The sequence below is a fragment of the Paralichthys olivaceus genome, chromosome 10 (assembly GCF_024713975.1).
Source record: "Paralichthys olivaceus isolate ysfri-2021 chromosome 10, ASM2471397v2, whole genome shotgun sequence".
In the NCBI taxonomy this organism is placed as follows: Eukaryota; Metazoa; Chordata; class Actinopteri; order Pleuronectiformes; family Paralichthyidae; genus Paralichthys; species Paralichthys olivaceus.
Window position 1 is genome coordinate 13,659,590 of NC_091102.1, and position 12,432 is coordinate 13,672,021.

The 12,432-nt window shown below is 39.1% G+C and overlaps 1 long non-coding RNA gene across 4 annotated transcripts in view; it reads left to right on the forward strand.

Moving 5' to 3' along the window:
• The window catches only part of LOC109631214 (uncharacterized), a 110,061-nt gene that overhangs the window by 54,833 nt on the left and 42,796 nt on the right, over positions 1-12,432 (forward strand). Inside the window, exon 4 of one of the 4 annotated variants that reach the window (XR_011244422.1) lies at positions 2,114-2,199. The exons of the other annotated variants lie outside the window; for them this stretch is intronic. This is a non-coding gene — a long non-coding RNA (uncharacterized lncRNA). Of the gene's footprint in view, positions 1-2,113; positions 2,200-12,432 lie in introns of those variants that run through there. 4 annotated transcript variants of the gene reach the window in all.

Here is a 12,432-nt window from a genome sequence, read left to right on the forward strand (position 1 = left end):
TGTAGGATAAATATCTCCAGTGATACAGAAGAATTCTTTAATTTAAAGCAGCAGCAACTATAATTTGCATTTTGGTCTTCTGACTTCAAAGTGTATTCTTATAATGTTGGGAGAAATTAATGCATGATTGAGTGGTAAAGTAATGTATAATTGTAGTTCCAGTGCTTTAGGAGTAACTAGTAGTATAACTAACTACTTTAACTTAATTATATTTCCTGAAATTTAAACAGTAACAATACTTGTTACTATTGTCTTCCCTGGAATGACCGACAAATACAGTCAATCAATCAATCAGCATTATACCCACTTTGGCTGGAGTAATCCAAGATTTATTTCCTAGAAATATTATTTTTCCCTTCCTATATGTTACTGATACAACTATATGTGAAGTGAAGCAAACATTGAAAGGTAACTCAAACATTCCTATTGCCGGTAACAAATTATAGTATATGCTATTATTAGTAAAGTAATGCAAATGCTGGTAACTCATTTTCAGTAATTTGCCCAACACTGGTCTTCTATAAAAGAACTACTGTTTAGCTTCCATGATGTCCTGCATGTACAATAACACAGGACTGTGACAGTACCTGTCTTCCACCTACATTGTTGTTGGAGGTAATGACAGTTTCTAGGACTTTTTATCACATATCCTTCAGTAACGTGTTTGATGGGATGTTGGGTTTTGCCCGCTTCCTTTGATTTCCTGTGATCAGTTACATCAACTATTAGCTATCGGGACAAAAAAAGTGATAAGTGAAATCTCGGTTTGCCATTAAAGGAGTAGTGTACCCCCCCAGACTTACCTTTAACCTTCCTGTTAAGTATTATGTCTGGTATGTTTGAGAGTAGGGTTGGGCGGTATGACGGTGTTATACCGTGTGACGGTATAAAATGTCTACCGGTAGAGATTGTGCAATACCGTTTATACCGGAGAAAGAGCAGATGTCTGCGGCATCTCTCTGAGTCACTGTAGTTACACCGCCTCGACACACGGGGCACTGCAGGCACTGCAACAGACTGCTTGGCGTGGTTGCATGAGCACATGAAGAAGAAACAGCTTTACCGGAGTGATAACAATCATGGCGGAGGCGGAGAGTGAACGTCACGAGGGAACGGAGGCAGCCCGACCCACTCATGACGAAGAGGAGGAGGAACTCGTTCCGAAAAAGGGCGCTACGTCTGTTATGTGGAACTTTTTCGGATTTAGAAAATCAGACAACGAACAAAACGTGATACTCTGCAAAGAGTGTCGCGTGACTGTTGCTGCCGGAGGTGGAAACACCAGTAACCTCTTCCACCACTTAAAGATAAAACATGCTAAGCAGTATTATGAAAGCCAAAAGATGCGTGGCGCACCTGCTGCATCAAAAACAAAAGTTGCAGCAGCTCCTCTCGTCCAAAAGAGCTTGGCAGAGTCTTTCGCCAAAGGAGGGAGATAACGGAGGCCATACCAAAAACCATACCGTGATATATACCGTTACCGTGATATGAAATTACTCATACCGCGATATAAGATTTTGCTCATACCGCCCAACCCTATTTGAGAGCAGGCTCTAACATGGAGCTCTTGAATAAGACATAAATATGTTTTTCCCCAGAGGAGACATACATGTATGTACAGTGCTGTGCTCTGATTTAGAATTCAAAAATAAAAACAAACTGTATGGAGACCAGCATAATGAGACACATTATGCATTTTAAAATACCTCCTCTGTGCAGCAGGCAGAACAAGGGAGGTTGCACATTGCACGCTGCAAATTCAGCAGAGTGTGAAGAGGCTCTAAACCCAACTTTCTATTACCATCTTTAAATAGCTACACAAAGACAATGGCCATTTCCACAAGCTTCACAATTGTCACTGGTTAATGCCTTTTCAAATTATGATGGATTTTACTCTTTTGGGGTCAATGGGTTTGAAATATGATGACTGGACAAATGCATTAGGAAAAATATCCCCTCCCCCTATGTTTTCTTCACTTTTCCACTGCACAGGATGAAAAATTGCATTTTAGCAAATAACTCAAAATGCACCTTTAAATTGAAGAAACGGAAAAATAAGAGTGACAGATAATAACACTGTGAGATCTAACTCCTTTTTCCTTTTTCTCCTAAGGCAGCCATAAATCATCCATCACAAAAACCACTTGGCACCTTTTGGGGGGAATTATGCTCTCCCTATTCCTGGAAACCATTTTCTATTGTTCTGGTCCGACTCCAAGAGTATCTGTAGTCCCCCTCAAGACAGAACCGGATGCCTAAGGCGGCAGGGTGGCAGCTGGGGTAGATTGTGGGTCACCGTCCAGGGCGCTGGTGCAGAGTATTAATTGCTGAATCAGAGTTCATGGCTGGTTCCTCTGCAGGGGATGTAATTGCGAGGGGAGGCTGTCTGACAAGGCAGCGGGAACTTTGTGGAGGGGCTAATGACTGGGAAGCTCAACCTAACATCGGTAGAAGCAGGCACCTTCAGGTGATACCACATGTAGGTGAAACCCATGTCAGTTATTATGTGCAGAGTAGTCAAGTTAGAAAAACTAGAGCAGATGAGCCGCTGAGATTCTGCTGTCTGTAATCATCTGTAAAGTTTCAATCAAACAAACCATTTGAAATTTGTTAAATGCTGAATATTATTAAAGGAAATTATCTTGCTGTTCTTGGTACTGCTTTCAATAACATTTTAGACCAGACCAACACAGGTCTTTAGGCATGATCTTTTACCATGTTCTATCACCATAGACATAGAAAATCATAACCACGCATTTAGTGGTTTCCTGAGGTCATAGTGACCTTTGACTTCTAAAATTTTATCAGTTTATCTTTGCGTCAAAGTGAATGTTTGTACTAAATTATAAGAAATTCCCTCAAGGTGTTCCTGAGATGTTGTGTTCACAAGACAGAAAATAAAAACATGTTTTTGTCACGTCACAGTGACCTTGACCTTTGACTTCTGAATTCTAATCAGGTTATCCTTGAGTCCAAGTTTTGTGCCAGATGTAGGGAAAATGCCTTTGGTGTGGCTGATATATGACTTTCATGAGGAAATTGACCTTGAACTTTGACCTTTGGACCAAGTATTTGTTCTAAACTGGATCAAATACTTTTGTTTTTGTGGGTTGAAAGCTACATTTCAGATGTGTTTCTATAGACCTGAGACTGCCATTTAAAAAGAACTAAAACACAGTCTGTGGGGATGAAGGATGAAGGGACCGTCCAGAGCAGTTTACCCAGTTTAATCTTATAGTCCACATGAGTAGTAGGTGTATATTGATTCTGTAGAAATGGATGCAGCAGATCAAGTGTGATTATGGTATCTTGGAATCTGGTAGTGTTAGTGTTGATTCTATTGTTGTTTTTTACTTGTTGTTTTTCTCAGTTGGCTCAAGGCAAACACACATGGCTTTTATATCACAGTGATGTGGTTAATTGAGCCCTGGAGGACAGTGGAAAAATAAGTGGGCACATTTTGTTCGCTTCAGCGTGTGCTCTTAGATGCTTTGCCATGGGCTTCTGTCCTACAGTATGACTGTCTTACATAATGCACAAGTGACTGTATGTGACATCAACCTGGAGTTTATTCAGTCAACAGACCAGGAACAGACCGGTTCTATTTATATTATTTTACTGTGTCAAAGAAAGTGGGCTACCATCAGGGAGGCATCACACAAAATATTGATTTCTTTAGTTTTTTTTTCTGTTTATTACACTTTGTTTTATTCATTTAATTGACTTCATACAAACTATTTCCAGTATTTTTTAAAGCATCCTCACTTTACTACTTCAATTTTACCCATGTTTTACATACGTATTTTTACTTTCACAATAGAACTGGTTGGAAATTCTCATGTGGTCAATCCTTTTTGTGTCTGACATAAAGACCCTTTCTTTTTTTGTGAAGATAAATGATCTGCGACATGCTGGTGCAGAGACGAGCCAGTTGGAAAATTAGATGACAGGTGGGGACTGTCTTTTCTTCAGTTTTGTCATCTTTTATCTCTTCAAATGCTCAACTGGTCATGCGTGTGTTGGGTGATGCATACAGTATGTGTTAGTGGATGGATTTGCTGCAGAGGTCTGATTTTGGCTCGAAAGTAATGTTTGGGGGTTATGTGTTGCTTCTATTTTAGTGCTGGCAAAGGAACAACCAAAGTATTTCTTGTAAAATTTAAATTTAATGTGGTGTGATTTACTAGCAAATTAATACAGTTTAGTAGAAAATAAAATGCGAAAGATTTATTTTTCATGTAGCACATTCACTTCACTGAAACACAGCTTGAGCTTCATCCAATTGCGGAGCAGGACATTTACAATCCAATATCTGGGTCCCTACAGTAAATGTTTTGTTGTGTAACCGCTGTCTCAGAGGCTGTAGACTGATGCAGCTTTTGGCACAGACAGCCTCTCCGGCATTATGTACCGTAAGTGAATTAAATTAATGCATCCATCTCCTTTCTGCTGCTAGACGGTATTTATTAGTCTGATCTACATCCATAAGTCTTATTCTGTGTCACAACTCCATCTTTTATGCTGCCGGCTGAGTGAAAAATGCATGTGCCGTGCAATAACAGCCCACTGCTTGTCTGATGAACAGATACGTGTGACATTATTATTCAAGTGTGTGGGCAAAGTGCTGCCCTGTCAGTAAATGTGTCATGACCTTTTCTTCACCCCCCCTGTCATCATTCAAGAATTATTACCGAACAGGACATGCCAAAAATAATTCTGAATTTCAGGGTGCAATACACAGTACAACCATTATAAAGAAAATGTCGAGAATCACATAACCTCTACTGGGTAAGAATCCCAGAGACTCGGCTTAACCGACATCTACGTAGCCAGAAATGTTCGTCACCAAGCAACAGATGACTTGTGTTTCCTAAGAGCCAAGCACAAACCACCATACATTACAATGGCTTGTCACTAATCTGGGTTGAGCTCAAAGCATTAAAAAAACGAGATTCATAACTGGATTTAAAAGATTCTCCTTTTTTGGCATCAGGGAACAACCATGTGTTCGCAGAGCAAATTCAGCATAGTTACTTATTCCGGTGGAGTAGCTGTCTCCTCATGATGCATGTAATCTTTTACTCCCTCTCCCATCATTGCTCCTCTGTTGACAAATAGCTGGTTTTCAACACATGGTTTGGCAAAGAAATGGATCACACACATTACCACAACCAGGCCACACGTAGCCTGATTCATCACAACTGTACCACATTTATTGTTTAAACTGACCTTTTCAAGTGGGACAATTGTGGCAAAAAGGACTGACTTCATTTTACAATGGATTGCTTTATGCAACTAGTACGTGCAAAAAGTGTGATTGTGTGACCATTAAAATGTCCTATAGGTGTAATTGCATAGAAGTACTGCTGCAGTGTGTCGCATCCATCTTTGCAGGTGCCGGCGTGGGATCCGCACTTTGTTCCTTTCTAATGTCTCCTGTCATGTACTTCTGAAGGACACAGGTAGCAAAGCCTCTGCTGCTGCTGCATACATAGTTCTGTAACAGAGCAATGCAAGGTTAATGCCACTTGTCAGTGTCACAGAGACAAGCGCCCTGATTATGATTGATCAGGTTCTTATCAAGCCCCTTTGTATAACGAGAGACTTTTGCAGAAAGGCGGCTGTGCTCTACTTTAAAACTAAAACAGTCCTTGGAGAGAGATCACAAGGTGCACCTACTGCTAGGAACTGTAAAGGTAAAAAAAAAACTTGCAATGCAATGTCATCTGCTGCGGAGTTAAGAGTAATGAGATACCATGGTGTTGCTGTTTTTTGATTGGCACTTTGACCTGACAGGTTTTTTAATCGCAAATTCATTGCGATTACAATCAGATGTTCGCGCCTCCTGCTGTGGTGATGGCAGATTTATGGAAACTAGGGAATCATAATCCTGATCAGGTTGTCGGCTTATTGTGAGCACGCAGCTTCACAACTCCGCAGTAATTGCCTCTTGCAATCTTCCTAATCTTGCTTGACATACCAGCAAATCCGAGGGTCTCTGTTGTTGTTTTTTTGGCGGTGACCTTGGCTTGGTATCAAAGCTTTCGCAGCGAGCTCATTCAAGAAGGGAATATGGGGTTCGACATTGAGATTCCACGTGGAACTCACCGGGGTTACAATTTCTCTTCTGAAAACGTACTACATGCAAAAAAGGGACGTTTCATGTGAAGGGGTGTGACCTTGGAACCTGTCAAACACTCAAGTCTGTGAGATGAATGGAATGAGAGGGAGGAGCTCAAAAGAAGAGTAATTACCCTGAAACACTGATAACACTCAAAACTCCATTTCCTTTAGGCTATGCATAATGGTTTATTAACTCTACATAATTGGCCATAATTACAAACGGGTGTTAGATCCTTTGTGTAATAAACCACAGCTTTTTTACCATAATGTTACCTTTTAATGTCAAATAGTAGACACTAATTAGCTTTCTATTTTAAAAGTCTGCAACTATGCTTTAACTGTTCCCTACAAAGTTTGAACATTTTCAATCTTTTGACACTAATTATATTTATAAATTACAACTAGGCTTAATAAGTAAGCCATCTCCAATCCTAAATTTAGTTTACTGCAGCCTTTAGGGGAATACATTTTGATCTGACAACAAATCAAGATGATTATAATCAGGCAAAATAAGAGAAAACCGCTAAGAGCATGTAACATGAGCTTGTAAAGTAACATTGTTAACTTAACATGATATTGTGTGATAGGTAATGCAGCATTTTGGACCCATGGTCCATCTGATGGCAAAATTATGATTTAATGGGATTGAGTAAAATAATTATTGTTATTCACATGCACAGAGACAAGCTCAGTCTGGAAAGGATCTGTTGGATTAACTTTTAACTTGCAGCCGGGAACAACCTGAACAAATTGGTAAAAAAATAAATCACTCTGCAAAACTCATACTTTTTTGTACAAGTTCAAAACATTTCTGTTGATATGATCATTTTCAGAGTCACAACAATTTTAAGTGTTCCCTTCGCCTCAAAATGTTTTGAACTTCATTGAGTTTGTGAAAAAGAAAAGCAGTGTTTCTAGCTGGAAGGAGAATTTGGCCTTGTATTGTTTTTGTAGTGTAATAAAGTTAAATGTTTTTAGTACTTGGAAAATAAAAATTGCAAAACTGATCAACAGAACCCTGTATCCGATACCAAACAAACCAAAACAGCATTAATTCTAAAAACATTTGCAGATTCACAAAAAATACTTTGAACCCTCAAACATGACTCTGACGTCAAACTCTATGTAACCTTCAAATTCAGTTTTATTTAAAGGGTTGTAAAAGGGTTGTTGCAATAATTTACTTGGTCTTAACCATGTTACTTACTTTCCAAGATGCTTGCCAGTGAGTATAGCAATATAAACTGGAGAAATGTTTTTTGGGGAAAAATTATACAATCTTGGCTGTTAAATTTGCATTTCTTAGTGCCTCCTTTGTTCTGCTTTATATCATTGGGAGGACATTAAGTTCTAATCCACCTGAACATTGAATAATTTTCACTGACAAAAGCCTCCATTTAGAAATTTTTTTTTTTCCTCTGCTGATCAGCACCGAGATTTGACCAGCAAACATTAATTTTAGAAGCAAATTATCCATCCATCCATTTGCCATGCCAATTATTCTGTGAGGGTCAGGGGGCAGCTGGCCAATCGGAGCCGACATTGGCTGAGACTGGACAGGTCACCTGTCAATCACAGGCCCAATATACAGAGATAAATAGCCATTAGCACATCTACCAATAATTTAGAGACTCCAATTAACTGCATGTCTTTGGACTGTTGGACACAAGGAGAACATGCAAATGCCACATGCAAATGCCAACTAGCTGGTTCAAACCCAGAGCCTTCTTACTGTCAGGTAATAGTGCTGACCACTCCACCACCATGTCAGATATAGATGGTCTCAATTTAATTTTCATTTGCTACATGAAGGGATGAACATTTCAAAAGCATCACTTTTTAATTGCATTGTTCCTCGCAAAGCTGTGATAATTTCAGGCAGTGTATGTGTACAGTTGTGTTGTAGTCTCTCTGTACCAACAGAGCAGTGTTCGGGAGCGGTCTGATTGTTTTTTTGTCTTGAATCCACCTAGCAATCATATTTTTGCTTGTAAATTGAATTAGACGACGGGATTGGGAGCAGGTAAAAGACAGACACGCGTGGCCTCATTGCTCGTCAAGACTAATTGTGTCTCCAGGTGTCACAATGGCTTGAATAGAGCGTGTGATGCTGTAATCAGAGGGCTGTGTGCTTGTTCATAAACCCAGAACCTTTACGCACCATTACCCTGTCTGACTGCGCCCACGACAGCAGAAGGAACGGCATTACTTTGATTGCAGCATCAACCCTTTGGCAGTGAAATGTAGCAATTCAAGGCTACATAATGGTCAGGGAAATGGGCTTTGCAGAAAGTCATATTGGAAGGATGACTGGGTGGCTGCTGCAGACATTTCAAACTCCAACAGTAATCAATGTTCTGACATTGATACTAGTAAAAATATAAGAAGTAATAGAGGTGGTTTTGTTGCCTAAAAATGGTCTCATTTAATATGAGAGAAAAGCAGACTATATCTAATCTTATCATAAAGCAATACAAAGCATGACTTGTGTTTTTATTTGGTGGCTTCACGGCTCGTTTTCACAACTCTGTACATTTGTGAGTCACTTGCACGTCCATTGGCTCATATTTGAACCTCAGTGTTCTCTGATGCAGTCACGGGATGCCTGCGTCTATCATTTCTTTATCTGTTGTCCAAAATTTGCCTTTAATAGATGAAAATTTCGATCTGCCATATCAGGTGGCTGTGGCTCAGGAGTAGGAGCAGGTCGTCAATTTACCTTAAGGTTAGTGGTTTGATTCCTGGCCTGTCCAGTCCACATGCCAAAGTGTCCTTGGTCAAGATATTGAACCCCAAATTGCTGTGTCGCTAGCTTGCGAATGAGATGCGTGTTAATGTGTTTGTTAGTAAACGTGTCAACTATACTGTGAAGTGCTTTGAGTGGTCGTTAAACTAGAAAAGTTCTATATAATGCAATTCATTTACCACACGGTAACATTTCTATCCATCTGTAAAGAAATGTATTCCTTTGCATCGAACACTAGGGGGCATACTGCGTAAAATACAGACACAAAACTAAGTTTTGAAACAAGAAGCTAGACATCCTCACTCAGTCCATCCACTCACTTTATTTTTGGAAGAGCTATTTATACTGCTCTCTCTGGTTCATTGGTTCGAACAGAGCAGGTGAAAAGTCGAAAGTGAACTCTCCTCAAGGATACATACTGTAGAACTTGTGTAAACCCACTGGACCATGGAGTGCCCCAAGTGAGTGCAGAGTTAAAATGGACCGAGCCATCCAAAACTGTCTTGATCCCAGACCATCATTTGTTTTAGTGTCACAGGGCGACATTGGCTCTTTCACCTGCCTCAGAGTCTGTATCTGATTACCACTGAAAAACAATCTCAGTGTCAATGACACAAAGTCCTCTAACGTGTGTGATCTTACCTCTCTCTCTTTAGCATGTTAGGGAATGCCTCATAACAAGAATTAAATAAAACATAAATGTATGCAAAGGTGTGTGCAACGTAAATGGTGTTGGATAACACAAATACCCACAGCACGAAGGCACACAGCCAGCAGATTTCCCAGCACCATCTGTATTTATTCGTGCATGCACTATATTGCAGCTTCACATAACAGCGGTAAAATCTGCAGTAAAAACACCAGCAATATTATTCAGTGATTCCCCACATTGCGCGTGCATTTAATTGGAAATACATGCTTGCACTGACTGGAGACGTCAGTGCATCACTGTGCCGGCAGTTCCCCTGCAAACTCAAACGGCCAATGAGGTGGCAATAATCACATTAGAATCACTGCAGACTGGTGAGACAGTCATGAGAGTAGTCATACATGAGCAAAATATAGCAACATGTTTATTTGAATGTCAGTGACAGGATGCATTTAAACTACTGTAAATATTTTCTCTTAAACAGTAAAAAAAAAACTGTGATTAAGTATTGTATACAGTTGAAATTCAACTCCAGATCTCTGTAGAGTATTATTTTTGATCTTGTTGTCATTGCATCTGCCTGAAGGGAAAGTCTCAGGCTTGGTTGCACAAAAACTGTAAAAAGTGAGAAGACAAGCTTGTCATTTTGTGTGCAACCAGCCTTCCAAAGCTTATTGGTCGATAAGGCCCACATATTTTGTTTTCCTTTGTGTTTTACAGCTCCTGTGATTTAACGTCAGATGTGTGTGGTGCTGGGTAGTGGGTGGAAGGAAGAAAAAACAATTATAAATGCATGTATTCTGTTACCTTTCCGGTCTCTATATGTTGGACTTCGTTATTAATACAACCACAAATCCTCTGCTTAAACATAGAGATCAGGTAGTTTTTAAAGTCTCTTTTACAAATCTTTTGAATTATACATATTCAAAGTGCTCAATCTATTAACAAATTGTAATCTAATAAAATATATTCAAACACAAGTGGTAGAATTAGGTCCTCTCTCTAAAAGACATTCGTCCTTTTGCTCTCCTGTCTCCAACATGTGGAATAACACAGTGGAGCATGTCTTTGATATCTGATATAATCACAAATGACATGGCCTCTGTGAATAACAACAAGGACCTCTCCTCTCAGTGCTCTTCATAAATCCTGCTGAAATAACTGTAGTGCTCTTAGGTAATCTGATTACCTCATTGCCAAATTGACCCATTACTCAAAAGTATAAAAAGGAAAAAAAGAAAAGAAAAGATGTTTTTGTCCATGAAGCCTAAGTTGCTTAAAATGGCACGTGCTTTGAATCTCTAAATGCACACACACAAAAAACCAAACAAACAAGAAAACTGATTTGCAGTTGCTTCTCTCTGAGGGATTTAATTTAAAATGGAAGCGGTGCGGAGGTGAAAACAAACAGGCTGGGTGACCTCAGCTGAGAATGACAGTGTATCCTGAGGGACTGCCCGTTCTGATCTGCTTCTCTGTGCTCTTCACAGTGTGAAAAGCCTTTTATGCTTTTCCCCGTTCAATATCTCTTTAAATTAAGTTCAGCTTTTTCACACCTTGCTCTGTATTTTTCCACACCGTGTCCCAGCTCGATGGTCCAAGATGAAAATAATATTCTCTGATTTTCAGGCACATACATGAAAAACCTGATGTTAGTATTTCTTTTTCATCATATACATTTAACACAGTGACACACAGCAGCACATAAAAACAGCACTTGAATGTGTGTACATATTTTCATCAAGATATCCAAATATGTTTCATAATGTGACTCAGGCTTATTCTCCAGTGTAGATATTTGTTGTATATGTGCCAGAAGGTTACTGGAGAACATTTTTGCAGAAACATGAATATTGACTGACTGACACAGCTGTTGCCAAACACTGTGGTCTAATATATTGACTCACCAAAATGGAACGCATGACTCAAGACACCAACAGCTGCTGCATTTGGCAGAGGGGTATAGCAGGGGATGGAATGAGTAAACACATAAACAAAAATATATATTCTATTCCTTTAACTGGATTTAAATCCAACAAATAAAATGTTATTATGGACATGATGTTAACAAGGCTCGAACATGTTACATGACACGTAAAAGATATTGACCATTTCGTGGACAATATTCTGCTGAAAATACATTATTTACATTATTATTTTTACATGATTTGCTAATTGAATGTTCCATTGATAATCTTTTCATATTAGACAGTAGACGTATTATGAAGTCAGATCGTTGGTAACTGCTGCACATGTTTAGGTTGTTGTAATGTGATTATCACATATGGTCAGAATACTCCACATGTCTTAATTGTCCAATAATCTTTTTCAAGTTATGGTAATCAGAGACCGAGTTTACATGGAAGTGTTTTAATCAGAGTTGTCTTAATCTGGTTAATGTCAGAATATTGGTTTCCACGTAAATGTAACGATTGTGTGTCCACATCCACTTGTTATTTAATTATGCTTCACACCCCATGGTTTGCTTTAATAAGGACAATACCATGCATGTTAAAACTGATCAGTTTATAAGTAACCTGCTGTTTGTGTTTAATTGAATAAACATGACCAGGATGGAAGCAGAAATGGGAGCAGGGATATCAGATCATTAATATCTGCTGTGCTGTCTCCAGATAAGTGGATACTTAAATAAGGTTTACATACAGTCTGAAAGCAGATGAGGTCATTTATCGTCCAGTACACAGTGAAAAAAGGTGAATATAGTTTACTGCTTTAAAGAAAAATTACCCTGCACACTTCCCATCTAATTTTTATACAGTCCCTGCAATGACAGCGTGCCCTCACTCATACGTGATGAAGCCATGTTTTAAACCAATGATTTCAATATGTTTGCTGATAAATGTATCCTGCTGACCTAGACCTGCGAAGAAATGGAAACTTTCTTGAGAAGAAT